Raw genomic sequence first — 16,382 nt, 5'->3', positions numbered from 1 at the left:
AGCACATATATCTACAAGGTCTTCACCATTTCCATTTACAACACTGAACACCCCATGTATACCAATTATTCCCGCAACTGCCACATTACTCACCTTTGCATTCAAATCACCCATCACATAACCCGGTCTCGTGCATCAAAACCACTAACACACTCATTCAGCTGCTCCCAAAACAATTGCCTCTCATGATCTTTCTTCTCATGAACAGGTGCATATGCACCAAAAATCACCCATCTCTCTCCATCAACTTTCAGTTTTACCCATATATATATATATATATATATATATATATATATATATATATATATATATATATATATATATATATATATATATATATATATATATATATATATATATATATATATATATATATATATATATATATATATATATATATATATATATATATATATATATATATATATATATATATATTTATATATATATATATATATATATATATATATATATATATATATATATATATATATATATATATATATATATATATATATATATATATATATATATATATATATATATATATATATATATATATATGTATGTATATAAATATATTCATATATATGATTATATATGTATATATATATGTATATATATACATATATATATATATATATATATATATATATATATATATATATATATATATATATATATATATATATATATATATATATATATATATATATATATATATATATATATGGGAGGTGAGTTTGAATGGAGAAAAACTGGAGGAAGTGAAGTGTTTTAGATATCTGGGAGTGGATCTGGGAGCGGATGGAACCATGGAAGCGGAAGTGGGGGAGGGGGCGAAAATTCTGGGAGCCTTGAAGAATGTGTGGAAGTCGAGAACATTATCTCGGAAAGCAAAAATGGGTATGTTTGTAGGAATAGTGGTTCCGACAATGTTGTATAGTTGCGAGGCGTGGGCTATGGATAGAGTTGTGCGCAGGAGGATGGATGTGCTGGAAATGTGATGTTTGAGGACAATGTGTGGTGTGAGGTGGTTTGATCGAGTAAGTAACGTAAGGGTAAGAGAGATGTGTGAAAATAAAAAGAGCGTGGTTGAGAGAGCAGAAGAGGGTGTTTTGAAATGGTTTGAGCACATAGAGAGAATGAGTGAGGAAAGATTGACCAAGAGGATATATGTGTCGGAGGTGGAGGGAACGAGGAGAAGAGGGAGACCAAATTGTAGGTGGAAAGAAGGAGTGAAAGAGATTTTGTGTGATCGGGACCTGAACATGCAGGAGTGTGAAAGGAGGGCAAGGAATAGAGTGAATTGGAGCGATGTGGTACACCGGGGTTGACGTGCTGTCAGTGGATTGAATCAAGGTATGTGAAGCGTCTGGGGTAAACCATGGAAAGCTGTGTAGGTATGTATATTTGCGTGTGTGGACGTATGTATATAATGTGTATGGGGATGGGTTGGGCCATTTCTTTCGTCTGTTTCCTTGCGCTACCTCGCAAACGCGGGAGACAGCGACAAAGCAAAAAAAAAAAAAATATATATATATATATATATATATATATATATATATATATGTATATATATATATATATATATATATATATATATATATATATATATATATATATATATATATATATATATATATATATATATATATATATCCCTGGGGATAGGGGAGAAAGAATACTTCCCACGTATTCCCTGCGTGTCGTAGAAGGCGACTAAAAGGGAAGGGAGCGGGGGGCTGGAAATCCTCCCCTCTCGTTTTTTTTTTTTTTTCCAAAAGAAGGAACAGAGGAGAGGTCCAGGTGAGGATATTCCCTCAAAGGCCCAGTCCTCTGTTCTTAACGCTACCTCGCTATCGCGGGAAATAGCGAATAGTATGAAAAAAAAAAAAAAAAAAAAAAAAAAAAAAAAATATATATATATATATATATATATACATATATAAATAGATATATATATATATATATATATATATATATATATATATATATATATATATATATATATATATATATATATATATATATATATATATATATATATATATATATATATATAAATTATAAATTATACATTTCCCTTTTCCATAGCCAGAGGTTGAACCATTATGTGACATTCATTTTCTCATTTCAAGCTAGAAGTTTCTGTTTTCTAAATTATTTTTTACTTTTTTCATATGTATATATATGTATACGTGTGTGAGTGTATATGTGCGTGTGTATGTGTATGTATATATATATGTATATATATATGTATATTCTCCCTGGGGATAGGGGTGAAAGAATACTTTCCACGCATTCATCGCGTGGGGGACGGGAGCGGGGGGCCAGAAATCCTTCCCTCCTTGTATTTTTTAACTTTCTAAAATGGGAAACAGAAGGACTCACGCGGAGAGTGCTCATCCTCCTCGAAGGCTCAGACTGGGGTTTCTAAATGTGTGTGGATTTAACCAAGATGTGAAAAAAGGAGAGATAGGTAGTATGTTTGAGGAAAGGAACCTGGATGTTTTTTCTCTGAGTGAAACGAAGCTCAAGGGTAAAGGGGAAGAGTGGTTTGGGAATGTCTTGGGATTAAAGTCAGGTGTTAGTGAGAGGACAAGAGCAAGGGAAGGAGTAGCAGTACTCCTGAAACAGGAGTTTTGGGAGTATGTGATAGAATGTAAGAAAGTAAATTCTCGATTAATATGGGTAAAACTGAAAGTTGATGGAGAGAGATGGGTGATTATTGGTGCATATGCACCTAGGCATGAGAAGAAAGATCCTGAGAGGCAAGTGTTTTGGGAGCAGCTGAATGAGTGTGTTAGTGGTTTTGATGCAAGAGACCGGGTGATAGTGATGGGTGATTTGAATGCAAAGGTAAGTAACGTGGCAGTTGAGGGAATAATTGGTATACATGGGGTGTCCAGTGTTGTAAATGGAAATGGTGAAGAGCTTGTAGATTTATTTGCTGAAAAAGGACTGGTGATTGGGAATACTTGCTTTAAAAAGCGAGATATACATAAGTATACGTATGTAAGTAGGAGAGATGGCCAGAGAGCGTTATTGGATTACGTGTTAATTGACAGGCGCGCGAAAGAGAGACTTTTGGATGTTAATGTGCTGAGAGGTGGAACTAGAGGGATGTCTGATCATTATCTTGTGGAGGCTAAGGTGAAGATTTGTATGGGTTTTCAGAAAAGAAGAGTGAATGTTGGGGTGAAGAGGGTGGTGAGAGGAAGTGAGCTTGGGAAGGAGACTTGTGTGAGGGAGTACCAGGAGAGACTTAGTACAGAATGGAAAAAGGTGAGAACAATGGAAGTAAGGGGAGTGGGGGAGGAATGGGATGTATTTAGGGAATCAGTGATGGATTGCGCAAAAGATTCTTGTGGCATGAGAAGAGTGGGAGGTGGGTTGATTAGAAAGGGTAGTGAGTGGTGAGATGAAGAAGTAAGATTATTAGTCAAAGAGAAGAGAGAGGCATTTGGACGATTTTTGCAGGGAAAAAATGCAATTGAGTGGGAGATGTATAAGATAAGGAGACAGGAGGTCAAGAGAAAGTTGGAAGAGGTGAAAAAGAGGGCAAATGAGAGTTGGGGTGAGAGAGTATCATTAAATTTTAGGGAGAATAAAAAGATGTTCTGGAAGGAGGTAAACAAAGTACGTAAGACAAGGGAGCAAATGGGAACTTCAGTGAAGGCAGCAAATGGGGAGGTGATAACAAGAAGTGGTGATGTGAGAAGGAGATGGAGTGAGTATTTTGAAGGTTTGTTGAATATGTTTGATGATAGAGTGGCAGATATAGGGTGTTTTGGTCGAGGTGGTGTGCAAAGTGAGAGGGTTAGGGAAAATGATTTGGTAAACAGAGAAGAGGCAGTAAAAGCTTTGCGGAAGATGAAAGCCGGCAAGGCAGCAGGTTTGGATGGTATTGCAGTGGAATTTATTAAAAAAGGGGGTGACTGTATTATTGACTGGTTGGTAAGGTTATGTAATATATGTATGACTCATGGTGAGGTGCCTGAGGATTGGCGGAATGCGTGCATAGTGCCATTGTACAAAGGCAAAGGGGATAAGAGTGAGTGCTCAAATTACAGAGGTATTAGTTTGTTGAGTATTCCTGGTTAAATTATATGGGAAGGTATTGATTGAGAGGGTGAAGGCATGTACAGAGCATCAGATTGGGGAAGAGCAGTGTGGTTTCAGAAGTGGTACAGGATGTGTGGATCAGGTGTTTGCTTTGAAGAATGTATGTGAGAAATACTTAGAAAAACAAATGGATTTGTATGTAACATTTATGGATCTGGAGAAGGCATATGATAGAGTTGATAGAGATGCTCTGTGGAAGGTACTAAGAATATATGGTGTGGGAGGCAAGTTGTTAGAAGCAGTGAAAAGTTTTTATCGAGTATGTAAAGCATGTGTACGTGTAGGAAGAGAGGAAAGTGATTGGTTCTCAGTGAATGTAGGTTTGCGGCATGGATGTGTGATGTCTCCATGGTTGTTTCATTTGTTTATGGATGTGGTTGTTAGGGAGGTGAATGCAAGAGTTTTGGAAAGAGGGGCTAGTATGAAGTCTGTTGGGGATGAGAGAGCTTGGGAAGTGAGTCAGTTGTTGTTCGCTGATGATGCAGCGCTGATGGCTGATTCATGTGAGAAATTGCAGAAGCTGGTGACTGAGTTTGGTAAAGTGTGTGAAACAAGAAAGTTAAGGATAAACGTGAATAAGAACAAGGTTATTAGGTAAAGTAGGGTTGAGGGTCAAGTCAATTGAGAGGTAAGTTTGAATGGAGAAAAACTGGAGGAAGTAAAGTGTTTTAGATATCTGGGAGTGGATCTGGCAGCGGATGGAACCATGGAAGCGAAAGCGAATCATAGGGTGGGAGAGGGGGCGAAAATCCTTGGAGCATTGAAGAATGTGTGGAAGTCGAGAGCATTATCTCGGAAAGCAAAAATGGGTATGTTTGGAAGAATAGTGGTTCCAACAATGTTGTATTGTTGCGAGGCGTGGGCTATTGATAGAGTTGTGCGCTGGAGGGTGGCTGTGCTGGAAAAGAGATGTCTGAGGACAATATGTGGTGTGAGGTGGTTTGAACGAGTAAGTAATGTAAAGATAAGAGAGATGTGTGGAAATAGAAAGAGCGTGGTTGAGAGAGCAGAGGAGGGTGTTTTGAAATGGTTTGGGCACATGGAGAGAATCCGAGAGGAAAGATTGACAAAGAAGATATATGTGTCGGAGGTGGAGGGAACGAGAAGTGGGAGAGCAAATTGGAGGCGGTAAGATGGAGTGAAAAAGATTTTGAGTGATCGGGGCCTGAAGATGCAGGAGGGAGAAAGGCGGGCAAGGAATAGAGTGAAATGGACGGATGTGGTATACCGGGGACGACGTGCTGTGGACGATTTTTGCAGGGAAAAAATGCAGTTGAGTGGGAGATGTATAAAAGAAAGAGACAGGAGGTCAAGAGAAAGGTGCGAGAGGTGAAAAAAAGGGCAAATGAGAGTTGGGGTGAGAGAGTATCATTAGATTTTAGGGAGAATAAAAAGATGTTCTGGAAGGAGGTAAATAAAGTGCGTAAGACAAGGGAGCAAATGGGAACTTCAGTGAAGGGCGCAAATGGGGAGGAGATAACAAGTAGTGGTGATGTGAGAAGGAGATGGAGTGAGTATTTTGAAGGTTTGTTGAATGTGTTTGATGATAGAGTGGCAGATATAGGGTGTTTTGGTCGAGGTGTAGTGCAAAGTGAGAGGGTTAGGGAAAATGATTTGGTAAACAGAGAAGAGGTAGTAAAAGCTTTACGGAAGATGAAAGCCGGCAAGGCAGCAGGTTTGGATGGTATTGCAGTGGAATTTATTAAAAAAGTGGGTGACTGTATTGTTGACTGGTTGGTAAGGTTATTTAATGTATGTATGACTCACGGTGAGGTGCCTGAGGATTGGCGGAATGCGTGCATAGTGCCATTGTACAAAGGCAAAGGGGATAAAAGTAAGTGCTCAAATTACAGAGGTATAAGTTTGTTGAGTATTCCTGGTAAATTATATGGGAGGGTATTGATTGACAGGGTGAAGGCATGTAGAGAGCATCAGATTGGGGAAGAGCAGTGTGGTTTCAGAAGTGGTAGAGAATGTGTGGATCAGGTGTTTGCTTTGAAGAATGTATGTGAGAAATACTTAGAAAAGCAAATGGATTTGTATGTAGCATTTATGGATCTGGAGAAGGCATATGATAGAGTTGATAGAGATGCTCTGTGGAAGGTATCAAGAATATATGGTGTGGGAGGCAAGTTGTTAGAAGCAGTGAAAAGTTTTTATCGAGGATGTAAGGCATGTGTACGTGTAGGAAGAGAGGAAAGTGATTGGTTCTCAGTGAATGTAGGTTTGCGGCAGGGGTGTTTGATGTCTCCATGATTGTTTATATATATATATATATATATATATATATATATATATATATATATATATATATATATATATATATATATATATATATATATATATATATATATATATATATAGATATACATATATATATATATATAGGTATATTTGTTTTATTTTATTTTTATTTTCCTTTGTCGCTGTCTCCCGCGTTAGCGAGGTTCCGCAAGGAAACAAACGAAAGAATGGCCCAACCCGCCCACAAACACATGTATATACATACACGTCCACACACGCAAATATACATACCCATACATCTCAATGTACACATATATATATTCACAAAAGACATATACATATATACAAATGTAAATAATTCATACCGTTTGCCTTTATTTGTTCCAATCGCCACCTCGCCACATATGGAATAACATCCCTCTCCCTCCTCATGTATGCGAGGTAGCGCTAGCCCCATTCGTTCACACTCAGTCTCTAGCTGTCATGTAAATAATGCACCGAAACCAGAGCTGGTTTTCCACATCCAGGCCCCACACACTTTCCATGGTTTACCCCAGACGCTTCACATGCCCTGGTTCAATCCATTGACAGCACGTCGACCCCGGTACACCACATCGTTCCAATTCACTCTATTCCATGCACGCCTTTAACCCTCCTGCATGTTCAGGCCCCGATCACTCAAAATCTTTTTCACTCCATCTTTCCACCTCCAATTTGGTCTCCCACTTCTCCTCGTTCCCTCCACCTCTAACACATATATCCTCTTGGTCAATCTTTCCTCACTCATTCTCTCCATGTGACCAAACCATTTCAAAACACCCTCTTCTGCTTTCTCAACCACACTCTTTTTATTTCCACACATCTCTCTTACCCTTACGTTACTTACTCGATCAAACCACCTCACATCACATATTGTCCTCAAACATCTCATTTCCAGCATATTCACCCTCCTGCGCACAACTCTATCCATAGCCAACGCCTCGCAACCATACAACATTTTTGGAACCACTATTCCTTCAAATATACCCATTTTTGCTTTCCGAGATAATGTTCTCGACTTCCAAACATTCTTCAAGGCTCCCAGAATTTTCGCCCCCTCCCCCACCTTATGATTCAGATCCGCTTCCATGGTTCTTTCCGCTGCCAGATCCACTCCCAGATATCTAAAACATTTTACTTCCTCCAGTTTTTCTCCATTCAAACTTACCTCCCACTTGACTTGACCCTAACCCTACTGTACCTAATATCCTTGCTCTTATTCACAGTTACTCTTAACTTTCTTCTTTCACAAACTTTACCAAACTCAGTCACCAGCTTCTGCAGTTTCTTACATGAATCAGCCACCAGCGCTGTATCATCAGCGAACAACAACTGGCTCACTTCCCAAGCTCTCTCATGCACACGAGACTGCATTCTTGCCCCTCTTTCCAAAACTCTTGCATTCACCTTCCTAACAACCCCATCCATAAACCACTTAAACAACCAAGGACACATCACACACCCCTGCCGCAAACCTACATTCACTGAGAACCAATCACTTTCCTCTCTTCCAGCCCGTACACATGCCTTGCATCCTCGATAAAAACTTTTCACTGCTTCTAAGAACTTGCCTCCCACACCATATATTCTTAAAACCTTTCACAGAGCATATGTATCAACTCTATCATATGCCTTCTCCAGATCCATAACTGCTACATACAAATCCATTTGTTTTTCTAAGTATTTCTCACATACATTCTTCAAAGCAAACACCTGATCCACACATCCTCTACCACTTCTGAAGCCACACTGCTCTTCCCCAATCTGGTGCTCTGTACATGTCTTCACCCTCTCAATCAATACCCACCCATATAATTTACCAGGAATACTCAACAAACTTATACCTCTGTAATTTGAGCGCTCACTCTTATCCCCTTTGCCTTTGCACAATGGCACTATGCAAGCATTCTGCCTATCCTCCTGCACCTCACCATGAATCATACATACATTAGATAACCTTACCAACCAGTCAACAATGCAGTCACCCCCTTTTTTAATAAATTCCACTGCAATGCCATTCAAACCTGCTGCCTTGCCGGCTTTCATCTTCCGTAAAGCTTTTACTACCTCTTCTCTATTTACATAATTATTTTCCCTAACCCACTCACTTTGCACACCACCCCGACCAAAACACCCTATATCTGCCACTCTATCATCAAACACATTCAACAAACCTTCAAAATACTCACTCCATCTCCTTCTTACATCACCACTACTTGTTATCACCTCCCCATTAGCCACCTTCACTGAAGTTCCCATTTGCTCCATTCTCTTACGCACTTTATTTAACTCCTTCCAAAACATCTTTTCATTCTCCCTGAAATTTGATAATACACTCTCACCCCAACTCTCACTTGCCCTATTTTTCACCTCTTGCACCTTTCTCTTGACCTCCTGCCTCTTTCTTTTATACCTCTCCCACTCAATTTCATTTTTCCCTGCAAAAATCGTCCAAATGCCTCTCTCTTCTCTTTCACTAATAATCTTACCTCTTCATTCCACCACTCACTACCTTTTCTAATCAACCCACCTCCCACGCTTCTCATGCCACAAGCATCTTTTGCGCAAGCCATCACTGCTTCCCTAAATACATCCCATTCCTCCCCACTCCCCTTATCTCCTTTGTTCTCACCTTTTTCCATTCTGTACTCAGTCTCTCCTGGTACTTCCTCACACAAGTCTCCTTCCCAAGCTCACTTACTCTCACCACTCTCTTCACCCCAATATTCTCTCTTCTTTTCTGAAAGCCCCCACAAATCTTCACCTTCGCCTCCACAAGATAATGATCAGACATCCCTCCAGTTGCACCTCTCAGCACATTAACATCCAAAATTCTCTCTTTCGTGCGTTTATCAATTAACACGTAATCCAATAACGCTCTCTGGCCATCTCTCCTACTTACATACGTATTCTTATGTATATCTCGCTCTTTAAAGCAGGTATTCCCAACCACCGGTCCTTTATCAGCACACAAATCTACAAGCTCTTCACCATTTCCATTTACAACACTGATCACTCCATGTATACCAATTATTCCCTCAACTGCCACATTACTCACCTTTGCATTCAAATCACCCATCCATCACTATAACCCGGTCTTGTGCATCAAAACGACTAACACATTCAGCTGCTCCCAAAAACACTTGCCTCTCATGATCTTTCTTCTCATGCCCAGGTGCATATACACCAATAATCACCCATCTCTCTCCATCAACTTTCAGTTTTACCCATATCAATCTAGAATTTACTTTCTTACACTCTATCACATACTCCCACAACTCCTGATTCAGGAGTAGTGCTACTGCTTCCCTTGCTCTTGTCCTCTCACTAACCCCTGACTTTACTCCCGAGACACTCCCAAACTACTCTTTCCCTTTACCCTTTAGCTTCGTTTCACACACAGCCAAAACATCCAGGTTCCTTTCCTAAAACACATTACCTATCTCTCCTTTTTTCTCATCTTGGTTATATCCACACACATTTAGACACCCCAATCTGAGCCTTCGAGGAGGATGAGCACTCCTCGCGTGATTCCTTCTTCGGTTTCCCCTTTTAGAAAGTTAAGAAGTATATATATATATATATATATATATATATATATATATATATATATATATATATATATATATATATATATATATATATATATATATATATATATATAAATGTATATATATAAATGTATATATATATATATATATATATATATATATATATATATATATATATATATATATATATATATATATATATATATATATATATATATATATATATATAGGAAAGCAGTGATTCCTTGCGCAAAACATGCTTGTGGTATGAGAAGCGTGGGTGGTGGGCAGATTACAAACGGTACTGAGTGGTGGGATAAAGAAGTAAGATTATTAGTGAAAGAGAAGAGAGAGGCATTTAAACGATTTTTGCAGGGAAATAATTCAAAATAGTGTGAGAAGTATAAAAGAAAGAGGCAAAAGGTCAAGAGAAAAGTGCAGGAGGTGAAAAAGTGGGCAAATGAGAGTTGGGTTGAGAGAGTATCATTAAATTTAACGGAGAATAAAAAGATGTTTTGGAAGGAGGTAAATAAAGTGCGTAAGACAAGGGAACAAGTGGGAACTTCAGTGAAGAGGGCTAATGGGGAGGTGATCAAAAGTATGGTGATGTGAAATGGAGATGGAGTGAGTATTTTGATGGTTTGCTAAGTGCTTGATGATAGAGTGGCAGGCATAGGGTGTTTTGGTCGAGGTGGTGTACAAAGTGAGAGGATTGCGAAAAATAATTTGTTAAAGAGAGAAGGGGTAGTAAAAGCTTTGCGGAAGATGAAAGCCGGCAAGGCAGCAGGTTTGGATGATATTACAGTGAAATCTATTAAAAAAAAGGGGGTGACTGTACTGTTGACTGTTTGGTAAAGTTATTTTATGTATGTATGTTTCTTGGTGAGGTGCCTGAGTATTGGCGGAATGCTTGCATAGTGCCATTGTACAAAGGCAAAGCGGAGAAAGGTGAGTCTTCAAATTACATAGGTATAAGTTTTTTTTAGTATTCCTGGGAAATTCTATGGGAGGGTATTGATTGAGAGGGTGAAGGCTTGTACAGAGCATCAGATTGGAGAAGAGCACTGTGGTTTCAGAAGTGGTAGAGGATGTGTGGATCAGGTGTTTGCTTGGAAGAATGTATTTCTGAAATACTTAGAAAAGCAAATGGATTTATATGTAGTATTTATGGATCTGGAGAAGGCATATGATAGAGTTGATAAAGATACTCTGTCAAAGGTATTAAGAATATATGGTGTGGGAGGAAAGTTGTTTGAAGCAATGAAAATTTTTTGTCGAGGATGTAAGGCATGTGTACGTGTAGGAAGAGAGGAGAGTGATTAGTTCTCAGTAAATGTAGGTTTGCGGCAGGGGTGTGTGATGTCTCCATGGTTGTTTAAGTGGTTTATGGATGAGGTTGTTAGGGAGGTGAATGCAAGGGTTTTGGAAAGAGGGGCAACTATGCAGTCTGTTGTGGATGAGAGAGCTTAGGAAGTGAGTCAGTTGTTGTTCGCTGATGACAAGGCTCTGGTGGCTGATTCATGTGAGAAACTGCAGAAGCTGGTGACTGAGTTTGGTAAAGTGTGTGAAAGAAGAAAGTTGAGAGTAAATGTGAATAGGTGTAAGGTTATTAGTTATAGTAGAGTTGAGGGTCAAGACAATTTGGAGGTAAGTTTGAATGAAGAAAGGCTGGAGGAAGTGAAGTGTTTTACATATCTGGGAGTGGATTTGGTAAATGGAAGCAGAAGTGAATCATCGGGTAGGGGAGGTGGCAAAATTTCCGGGAGCCTTGAAGAATGTGTGGAAGTCAAGAACATTATCTCAGAAAGCAAAAATGGATATGGTTGAAGGAATAATGGTTCCAAAAATGTTTTATGGTTGCGAGGCGTTGCCTATGGATAGAGTTGTGCGCAGGAGGGTGGATGTGCTGGAAATGAGATGTTTGAGGAATATATGCGGTGTGAGGTGGTTTGATCGAGTAAGTAATAATAGGGTAAGAGATATCTGTGGAAATAAAAAGATTGTGGTTGAGAGAGCAGAAGAGGGTGTTTTGAAATGGTTTGGTCACATGGAGAGAATGAGTGAGGAAAGATTGACTAAGAGGATATATGTGTCAGAGGTGGAGGGAACGAGGAGACGTGTGAGACCAAATTGGAGGTGGAAAGATGGAGTGAAAAAGATTTTGAGTGATCGGGGACTGAACATGCAGGAGGGTGAAAGGCGGGCAAGGAATAGAGTGAATTGGATCGATATGGTATACCGGGGTCAGCGTGCTGTCTATGGATTGAATCTATGCATGTGAAGCGTCTGGGGTAAACCATGGAAAGTTCTGTGGGGACTGGATGTGGAAAGGGAGCTGTGGTTACGGGCATGATTGCATGACAGCTAGAGACTGAGTGTGAACGAATAGGGCCTTTGTTGTCTTTTCCTAGCTCTAAATCGCACACATGAGGGGGGAGGGGAATGTTATTCCATGTGTGGCGATGGGAATGAATAAAGGGAGACATTGTGAATTGTGTACATGTGTATATATGTATGTGTCTGTGTGTGTATATATATATATGTGTACATTGAGATGTATGGGTATGTATATTTGCGTGTTTGGACGTGTATGTATATATATGTGTATGGGGGTGGGTTGGGCCATTTCTTTCGTCAGTTTCCTTGCGCTACCTCGCAAACGCGGGAGACAGCGACAAAGCAAATAATAATGATAAAATATATATATATATATATATATATATATATATATATATATATATATATATATATATATATATATATTCCTATGAGTCCACGGGGAAAATGAAACACGAAAAGTTCCCAAGTGCACTTTCGTGTAATAATCACATCATCAGGGGAGACACAAGAGAGGAATATAACAGTCAGTTGATATACATCGAAGAGACGAAGCTATGACGCTATTTGGTAAACATGTGATTGTCCAAAACATACAACGAGCGTTCATAAACTTATCATTTTACAAATCTTATCAACAATAAAGTTATCTAATTTGTACAGACCATCACTAATATTAAGATTATAATTCTTTGTGTATTTAATAATAGAAGATTCAATGATATTTCTCTTGGTAATAGAGTTAGAGTTAACAACTGAGATGGCGTTACTCCATTCAATACAATGATCATAGTTTTTAACATGATTAAACAAGGCATTTGACTCCTGTCCCGTTCTTAAACTATATTTATGTTGCTTAAGTCTAACAGAAAGATCCTTACCAGTCTGACCAACATAAAATTTATCACAGTGTCCACAAGGAACTTTATAGATGCAACCAAGAGAATTTTTTGGTGAATTCCTGATTAAGATATTCTTTATAGTATTATTGTTGCTAAAGGCAACATTTACATTAAAGGATTTAAGCAACATGGGAAGCAAAGTGAAATTATTATTAAAAGGGAGAACTAAAAGATTCTTGGTGTTAATGGGAGGTTTGGGCTCAACTCTTTAAAATGATTTCTTTGCTAACTTAAGGGATTTATCAATGAAAGATCTAGGGTACTTTAACTCAGATCGAATAGAATATATCTTCTCAAACTCATCATCAATAAACTCTGGACTGGAAATACGTAAGGCCCTTAGGAACATAGATTGAAATGATGATAATTTAACTCTGTCATGTTGAGATGAGTAATAATGGATATATGAGCATACACTGGTGGGTTTTCTGTATATGCTAAACTTAAACTTGTTTCCTTGTCTATGGATCATGCAATCTAAAACTGGTAACATACCATTATTTTCATTTTCTACAGTAAATTTGATGGAAGGTACTAAATTGTTAAGTAAGGGGAGAAATATTTGTAAATTTTCATTTGTTGGCCAAACACAAAGAACATCATCTACATACCTAAACCAAATTGCATTAGAAGGTAAGATATCCTTTAGTAATTTTGTTTCAAAAAATTCCATATAAAGATTATTAAGTACAGGTGAAAGAGGGTTACCCATTGCCATACCCAATTTTTGAGCATAATAATCTCCATTAAATTGAAATACACAGTCTTTTATACACAATTTTATCAGTTCAATAAAATTGGACTTAGAAACAGGTAATTGAATATCATCCAAGACATCAAATAAATATTCTAAAAGGTCATCAACTGGAACTTTAGTGAAAAGTGAGGAAACATCAAAGCTAACTAGTTTGAAATCAAAATTAATGTTGATATTGTTTAGCTTGTTGACTAAATCTACATTGTTCATGATATTAGAATTTGATACCTTACCTACTAAAGGGCTTAATAAGGAAACTAACCATTTTGATAATGTATATGTGATGGAGCCTACTGAACTCACTATAGGTCTAGCTGGAAAATTTTGTTTATGTGTTTTGATAAGTCCATACATATATGGCATGAAGGGGACAAAGATGACAAATTTTTGATAAGAGAAATGTTACCTTTCAACAACAACTTCACTTCTTTATTGAAGTGAGAATTAACTGCTTCTAAGGGATTTTTACTAAGTTTAGAATATGTTGTGTTATCATTTAGAAGATCATTCATTTTAGATAAATAGTTACTTTTGTCTAAAATCACAACAGTGTTAGCCTTATCTGCTTCAGTAATATGTATATCCTTGTCTTTTTTTAAGGTGTTAATAGCTCTTATGAATCTTTTAGGGCAATTAGCTTCCACTGGTTTTGACAAACTGGCATACACTAAACCCTTGCAAATGTTAATATCATCATTACTTAAATTACTGTATTTTTCTAAATCACAAATAGACTGTGACATCAACACAGCTGGCTTCTCTGTTAGAGCATACAAAACTTAAACCATAGCCTAATGCACACAAGGAATCTTTATCTAGTTGTTTATTAGACAGGTTTACCACAAAAGATGGGTTTGTGTTCTTGGTCCATTCGCTGTTTTCAATAAGATGGTTTAACTTACGATTTAGTGATACTTGTAGCCTAGTGCGTTCTTTCCTTAATTCATCATAGCAATAGTCCAACATCCGGTTCTTCCAGTGTGTCGGTATTGTCATTTGAAAGGCACGTTTCTTCTCTCTTGAAATACGAAAAGCCTCCTCCATTTCAAGTTTCTTTAATTCAATGGTTTTCTTTAAAATAATATTTTGAAACTGGTCAAATGGTCGACCAGCCAGCTGCAACAAACGTTGAGGTAGGACAGATCTTGGCATCACTTGTTCATCAATGCATTTCTTAAGGAATTCAAATCGTAACTTCAGTTGGTGAGCCTTGATTAACGATTTGGAGAAAGCAGTAACGAAAGGAGAAAGTCCAGGACAGCTTGTAGAGAAGTAATAGAGGAGCCGTGTGGAATCCATGTTGGAAAGGATCACAATTTTGCGCGTGATCAAGATATTCCTATGAGTCCTATATATATATATATATATATATATATATATATATATATATATATATATATATATATATATATATATATATATATATATATATATATATATATATATATATATATATATATATATATATATATATATATATATATATATATATATATATATATATATATATATATATATATATATATATATATATATATATATATATATATATATATATATATATATATATATATATATATATATATATATATATATATATATATATATATATATATATATATATATATATATATATATATATATATATATATATATATATATATATATATATATATATATATATATATATATATATATATATATATATATATATATATATATATATATATATATATATATATATATATATATATATATATATATATATATATATATATATATATATATATATATATATATATATATATATATATATATATATATATATATATATATATATATATATATATATATATATATATATATATATATATATATATATATATATATATATATATATATATATATATATATATATATATATATATATATATATATATATATATATATATATATATATATATATATATATATATATATATATATATATATATATATATATATATATATATATATATATATATATATATATATATATATATATATATATATATATATATATATATATATATATATATATATATATATATATATATATATATATATATATATATATATATATATATATATATATATATATATATATATATATATATATATATATATATATATATATATATATATATATATATATATATATATATATATATATATATATATATATATATATATATATATATATATATATATATATATATATATATATATATATATATATATATATATATATATATATATATATATATATATATATATATATATATATATATATATATATATATATATATATATATATATATATATATATATATATATATATATATATATATATATATATATATATATATATATATATATATATAT

Source organism: Panulirus ornatus, chromosome 10 (assembly GCF_036320965.1).
Source record: "Panulirus ornatus isolate Po-2019 chromosome 10, ASM3632096v1, whole genome shotgun sequence".
Classification (NCBI taxonomy): domain Eukaryota; kingdom Metazoa; phylum Arthropoda; class Malacostraca; order Decapoda; family Palinuridae; genus Panulirus; species Panulirus ornatus.
Note: the sequence above shows the minus strand (reverse complement) of the source record.